Below are 6,755 nucleotides of genomic sequence, written 5' to 3'. Positions count from 1 at the left end.
TGGTGGGTGGGTGGCTACTCAGGTACATTTACTTTGGAAAAAGCATCATTTTTACACTTTAGATTTTTTGTGTACCTCTCTCTTCCTCTTTCTGTGGGGCATGTATGATTAGCTACTCTGAATCCCATAGAACCAGATACAGCAGGGTTATATACAAAAGAAAAGCTTAAAAATATTCTTGTCACTAAGCATGAACGGATGTGATGTGCATTCACTGACACAGAATGAACTGTGTGAATCACATCGGAAGAAAATACTCAGGGGTGTGGGACTGTGGTAATGTAGAGAGGAAAACCTTGGAAGGAAAGAGAAATGTCAAATTAGAGAAGGAAAATTAAAAACCTGGGTGTCTTGTAAGGGTTATAGTCTTCCAAATCTTGCCATTGCCCAACTTATCCTAAAATTATGCAATCAGATAACTGAAAAATAGAGAAACACGATCTTATTCTCCAACACTCACAACAAATCAAGGCCTAACCTTTTTTTTAACACCAGTATTAAATGGTGTATATTTTATTTTATTTTACCTTATTATTTTTAAAAATTTAAATTGATTGACTTATTTGAGAGCAGGAGAGGCAGAATGAGAGAAAGAGAGAGAGAGTCCCAAGCAGACTCCATGCTGAGCATTGAGCCCAACGCAGGCCTTGATTCCATGACCCTGAGATCACGACCTGAGCCAAAAACCAAGAGTCAGACATTTAGCCTGCTGGGCCACCCAGGCTCTCTGCTGTATATTTTATTACAGCCTTAAATGCAAGCAAGTTCATATTTCCTTGAATTTTTTTTTTAGACTTCAAGAATACATTTTGAATACATCAAAAAAATATCTATGTTCAAGACTTCTCTTTTTTGGAACCTGGAGGAGATACACTGTCCTCTAGTTCCCTTGCTAAGTACAAGTAAAAACCTTTGACGTATATATAAAACAAATATTGAAAACTCTGAAAGGTGGAAAGAAGAAAACCTACTAGCTTTTGGGAATCAAGACACCAAGAAGGACACAGTAGAGTTCCCTGAGCTTGCTTCTTTACCTTGCATATCCCAGACTTGGAGTGCAAGGAGCTAGCAGCCTGGAACACAAATAGGAGGAAGAGAGGGCAGGAGGAAGAAAAGGGGAGAGGTATGGAGGGAAGAAAGATGCCTAGTTTTTCTAGCTAAAGGACCAGGATGGGGCAGCCTTACAAGGCAGAAAACATCTCTCTGAAAAAGCTCTACCCCACCTTCACTCACGCAACAAAGGCCCAAGACGGACTGGACTTCGACACTCTCCCGGCAATCCAGTGATTAAAACCCATTCAACAATGAACACAACATGGTTCCCGGAGTTAAATTTGAAACATGAAACTATAAACTTTTAGAAAAACTGGGAACATTCTCAGAATGTAGAATAAGACAAAAGTTTCTTGGACTGGACACCAACGTCATGACATTTTCTGAGATCCTCCTAGCTAGATCCTAGAGAAAGTGAGCTGAAGAAGAAGGGAGGGGAAGGAGAAGGAGAAAGAGAGAAAGAGAGAGGGTGGGGGAGGGACAGAGAAAGCAAAAAAGAATTCTAAAAGGCTAAAATCTGAAGAAAAAACTAAATATAGTCAGTTCATTGAGCATGCAAACATTCATTCATTTATTCAACCACATAGCGTTAAATTAAGGGTCCTGCCAAGTTAATGTCAAAGTTTCTTCAAAATTTGACATATGTGCTCTTATAAATTACAGGTCTTCTTAATCAAAAAAGAGTCCATTGTTTTGAGGAGCGACTCAGGCAATATTTAAGAAGATAAAGGAACAACCATTGACTTGTTCAGAGAGCTCTGGTACCCAGGCTGTAGATTGGAGTATATAAACCAGGAAGTTAGGACAAAACAATATAAATGGTTGTAGGTGGGTCAAGGGTACATTGACCAAAGTACAGTGTCAGCTCAGCTAGGAGGCTGTCCACGTGGGGGGCTGATCTGGGCCGCATGCGACAGAAAAATAAAATTGCAATAGATGAAGCATGATGGCACCAATAGATGAAGCATGATGGCACCCTCTTCTCAGCCCAAAACACAACCCAGACTCACATCAAACTTACTGAAAAAACTCAAACTCCAGGATCTCTGGGTGTCCTGGGAACTTCTCTAGAGTCTGAATATGAGTCCTTTCTAGCTAATGAGCTTCCAGAGAAGAAACACTTCAGCTTCTTCTTAAGGGTTCTGCCACATAGACTTGAGTTTGACTTTTATTTGGAAATACTGATTCCTCAAAATCTTGGTGGACTGCCAGTGTGTTTTTCTATTTTATGTGCCAATAAACCCAGCCAAAGATATTGTCAAAACATGCATTTCAGATGCAGTGATTTTTGCCTCTTAACCACAAACCTCCGTATTCAGTGCAATCTTCTCCTACTTTAAGAGCTAAAGGTCACTTGAAACAATTGACCCAGGTAGGAAACACACTATAGGAGGAATAGTTAAAGAACGGTGGTATTTTTGAAAAAGATTTGGGTTATATTCTTAACTGCCACTATGGTTGCCATTTTACAGTGACCCTTTATGATGGCTTAAAGTTTCTATAGAAAATCATTTTTTCCCCCAACTCTGCAATTCTATAAATAATAAGACTCCCAGTGAGTTTGGAATATAAACTCACACACCTACAGTGCATCGCTTAGCACAGTGATACTTTTTTCCAGTCATTCCGATGACTGTCATGGAATGACTTTGTCTTTATCCTGTATAAGTGAACATATATACCATTTAACTTGGTGTGATCCTGGCTTATACTCCTTCTCCAGACAAATTTATTAATAGTTCCGCCTTTCACTGTGAAAGAGTCTGAGTTTGGAAAATAAGTTATGTTTATCTTTCTCTTGTCAAACTTCACTGAATGGATGAACAAGGAACTATACACACCACAATTTTAGATATTTTCTATAATTTTGCTTAAGACTCCAGCCTTGGTCATTGCATGGTCTGAGCTCGGAGATTAAGCAAACAGTAGTTAAGTAAAATGGCTTGGCTCTGCTTCACAGCAGTTATAAGCTTTCCAAACCACAATGGGTAGACCCACCTGCCTGTTGCTAAAGCCTTTGCATTCAGCTAATGCCACATTTTGGATTCTCTTAGCAATAGCATTTAAATTCTTTATCAACTAGTGCTTCTGTTTGTCTGTGTTTAATTGAATACCTAAGGAACGGTGGCATAAACATGTCATACAATTCAACATGGGGAGAATAACTGATACTGTCATTCCATTCTGAGACTGCAATTTTTATTTATTTATTTATTTATTTATTTGTTTATTTTAAGGTAGACCCCATGCCCAACACGGGGCTTGAACTCATGACCCTGAGATGAAGAGTCACACGCTCTACCAACTGAGCCAGCTGGGCCCCCTGGGACTACACTTTTCAAAATGTGTCTATGAACACAAAGATTTCCCCAGGACCCCTCCAGGGGGTTTATGGAGCCTATACCATTTTCAGAATAATAATAGATTACTTGCTTGTTTTCGTTGTGCGGAGAATTGCATTAGTGATATATATATATATATATATATATATATATATATATAAAAGTGGTGGCTGAAACTGTTGGCATCTTGGTATGAATCAGATACAGTAGCAGAATCATTTATACTCATAAACATTTGTCTCTTTATTGTCATATGCTTAAAGAAAGAAGAAAAAAACCCATTTCACTTTAAAATGTTGATGAAACAATAAAAATATTCATTTTATCAAATACTGAGCTTGAAGACTTTTTCTAGATAACAAAATGAAAAATACATATAAATCATTCTGATACATATGTAAGCGCAACGGTTGCCTCCAAAAATAATTGTGTTGGAATTGCAAGGTGAACTATGCTTTTTTCCATAGGACATGATTTTCACTTGGAAACAACGACTGAGAGACAAACTGTCTGTATTCAGACTTGGCTGTGTAGCATATATTTCCTCAGGAACAAACTAAATGAATGTGTCTCTTTAAACACAATGACTGGCATCGGGACACCTGGGAGGTTCAGTTGGTTAAGCAACAACCTTTGTTTCAGGTCATGATCCTGGAGTCCCCATATCCAGTCCTGCATCAGGCTCCCCCGCTTAGTGGGGAGCCTGTTTCTTCCTCCTGCCCTCCCCCTCTTATGTCCTCTCTCTCATTCTCTCTCTTTCAAATAAGTAAAGTCTTTTTTTTTTTAAAGATTTTATTTATTTATTGACAGAGAGAAATCACAAGTAGATGGAGAGGCAGGCAGAGAGAGAGAGAGAGAGGGAAGCAGGCTCCCTGCTGAGCAGAGAGCCCGATGCGGGACTCGATCCCAGGGCCCTGAGATCATAACCTGAGCCGAAGGCAGCGGCTTAACCCACTGAGCCACCCAGGCACCCACAAATAAGTAAAGTCTTAAAAAATATAAGCAAACAAACAAATAAAAAGATTGACATCTTTGCCAATGGTAATATTTGAGTTTACAAATAAAAATCAACTTTTGGAAAAATTGTTATCTCCCACTGTGAGATTGGCGTTTCTCAAAACTTCAAGACTTTTCTTATGAGAATATTAGCCATATCAACAAATTATTTCTTCATGTTTTGTAATTAAATATGGTATTTGGGAGAGCTACAGTGGGCTGATATTTTTAAATGACTAGTGCATGATATTACAAGGTTAACAACATGGATAAAAGACACACTTAAAGTGCAAGACTGCCCAGTACGTATGAATGTATAACAGCACAGAGCTCATGACATTCATTTCATTTTATTTTTATTTATTTATTTATTTTAAAGATTTTATTTATTTATTTGTCAGAGAGAGAGGAGCAAGAGTGAGCACAGGTGGACAGAGTGGCAGGAAAAGGCAGAGGGAGAAGCAGGCTCCCTGCCAAGCAAGGAGCCCGATGTGGGACTCGATCCCAGGATACTGGGATCCTGACCTGAGCTGAAGGCAGCTGCTTAACCAACTGAGCCACCCAGACGTCCCTCATGACATTAATTTTAGATTCCATATTGCAATTCATCTCTAAGAAACTTCACACTAACCAAGTTTAGTTTAGTATCAAAGTATCCATAATGATATAAAAAGGTTATTAAAGTACAGTTTTCTTTCCCACTTCTTATCTGCGTGAGACCTGATATTCTTTACAGCACTTAAAAAGTAAAATAAAACTCGCAAAATATTGAATGCAGCAGCAGAGATTATGTGAATCAACCTGTTTGTGATTAATCTAGGTATTACAATTTCTTCCAAAAATCTAGAGTAATGCTACTGTTCTTTGTAACACTTTGGTTTTTGAAAAATATAAATGTATGAAGCACATTTTGAAAAACAGAAGCACATAAAAACATGCCATTTATGTTAATGCTTAATGTGTTAATTAGTTATTTTAAAATAAGTAGTGAATTCAAATAAATAATGGATAATGGATAAATAAATAATAAATTAGTTTTATTAAAAGTAATAAATAATTACTTCTTAATTTACATTTTCTATGCTAATTTTCAATAGATAAAACAGATTTGAACATAAAGTCTCTTGAGTATTCATTAGATGAAGCTTTAGACCAATATTTGAGGAACAGTTCTATAAGGCAAATAATTACAACTTGTAAAAATATAAACTCTTTTATTTTCCTATGAATACATAGTAATTGTGGATTGTTCAAACTAAGAAGATTCAAGCAGAAAGTAATATTATGGTATTACTATTTTTTAATCTAATATGTTAAAAGACCAAGAATGAAAAAGTTTTTGTTATTTTGTCCAAAGTTAAAGTGTTAAGGGATTCAAGCAGAGGGTCATCAGATTGGCCCATTTTTGCAGAACTGTATTCTTCTACATTAGAGAAAGTAATAATTGTGGCAAAATTTTATATCTCCTACTTCTGATGATAATACAATTGTTATAATAGATTTGCAGAAATTCAAGGTATCAAGAATTTCAAAAAATTCATACATTGACTCAATAATCTCAGTTGTAAGACTCCAGAATGATCAAATTATGATTTGGAACTACAACATTAAGTTAAACAATTCTAGAGAATTGTAATTGTAAATATATTTATCATAATATCATCTACAACAGTAATATGCTGGAAACAATGTATATATCTGAGAGTATTGACAATGGAATACTCTCTAGCCAGAAAAATAATTTTTATTAAAGTGTATGTTAATATAAGTTAATATAGTCAGATTGTGTTGTTAATATAGTTAATATAGGTTAATATAGTCAGCAAAAAAGCAGACATAGCTAAGACAACACTTACTGAGATATGTTTAGCTTGAAATACATGTACCAGGAAGCAAAATGGGACAAAATAAATTACACATTAATAACACATTTCCAAAATGTTGGAAGCTAATCAAGTAGTGAAAACCAAAGGAAAGGAGACAAAAGTATTACTTTTGAATGAAGTAGAGAACACAGCAACAAACACAGTAGCACATTTTTACAAAATTAAGAGGTGTTACTTTGAAAAGAAAAGTAAGATAAATCTCTGGTCTGGGAATATAAATTGAAAAAAAGGAGATATATCCAAGACTAAAAAATGATATTACAAACCACTATACACTAATAAATTTAGAACCAAAGGAAATATGTAACTTTATAGATATTAAATGTCAAATTTGCCCCCAAAATAAATGGAAAACCCACAAGTTAAAATGTACTCAATACTTTGAAATAATCGTCAAAGACCTCTCCCACCACAAACTGCATAAAATCATCAATAAATGTTCACAAAATGCCATGCTTACTAGTAAGAGTTAAATTGC

General features: G+C 35.9%; 1 non-coding gene across 1 annotated transcript; it reads right to left on the bottom strand.

The window, feature by feature from the left end:
- Positions 1-3,300: 3,300 nt before the first annotated feature.
- TRNAK-CUU lies at positions 3,301-3,373 on the bottom strand. Its single transcript has one exon. It is a non-coding gene; the product is annotated as a tRNA-Lys (tRNA).
- Positions 3,374-6,755: the final 3,382 nt, after the last annotated feature.

Source organism: Mustela putorius, unplaced genomic scaffold, assembly GCF_011764305.1.
Source record: "Mustela putorius furo isolate JIRA1106 unplaced genomic scaffold, ASM1176430v1.1 tig00000228_pilon_pilon_pilon, whole genome shotgun sequence".
Classification (NCBI taxonomy): domain Eukaryota; kingdom Metazoa; phylum Chordata; class Mammalia; order Carnivora; family Mustelidae; genus Mustela; species Mustela putorius.
The sequence above is the reverse complement of the archived record's forward strand: the minus strand, read 5'-3'. Positions and strand labels throughout refer to the sequence as shown.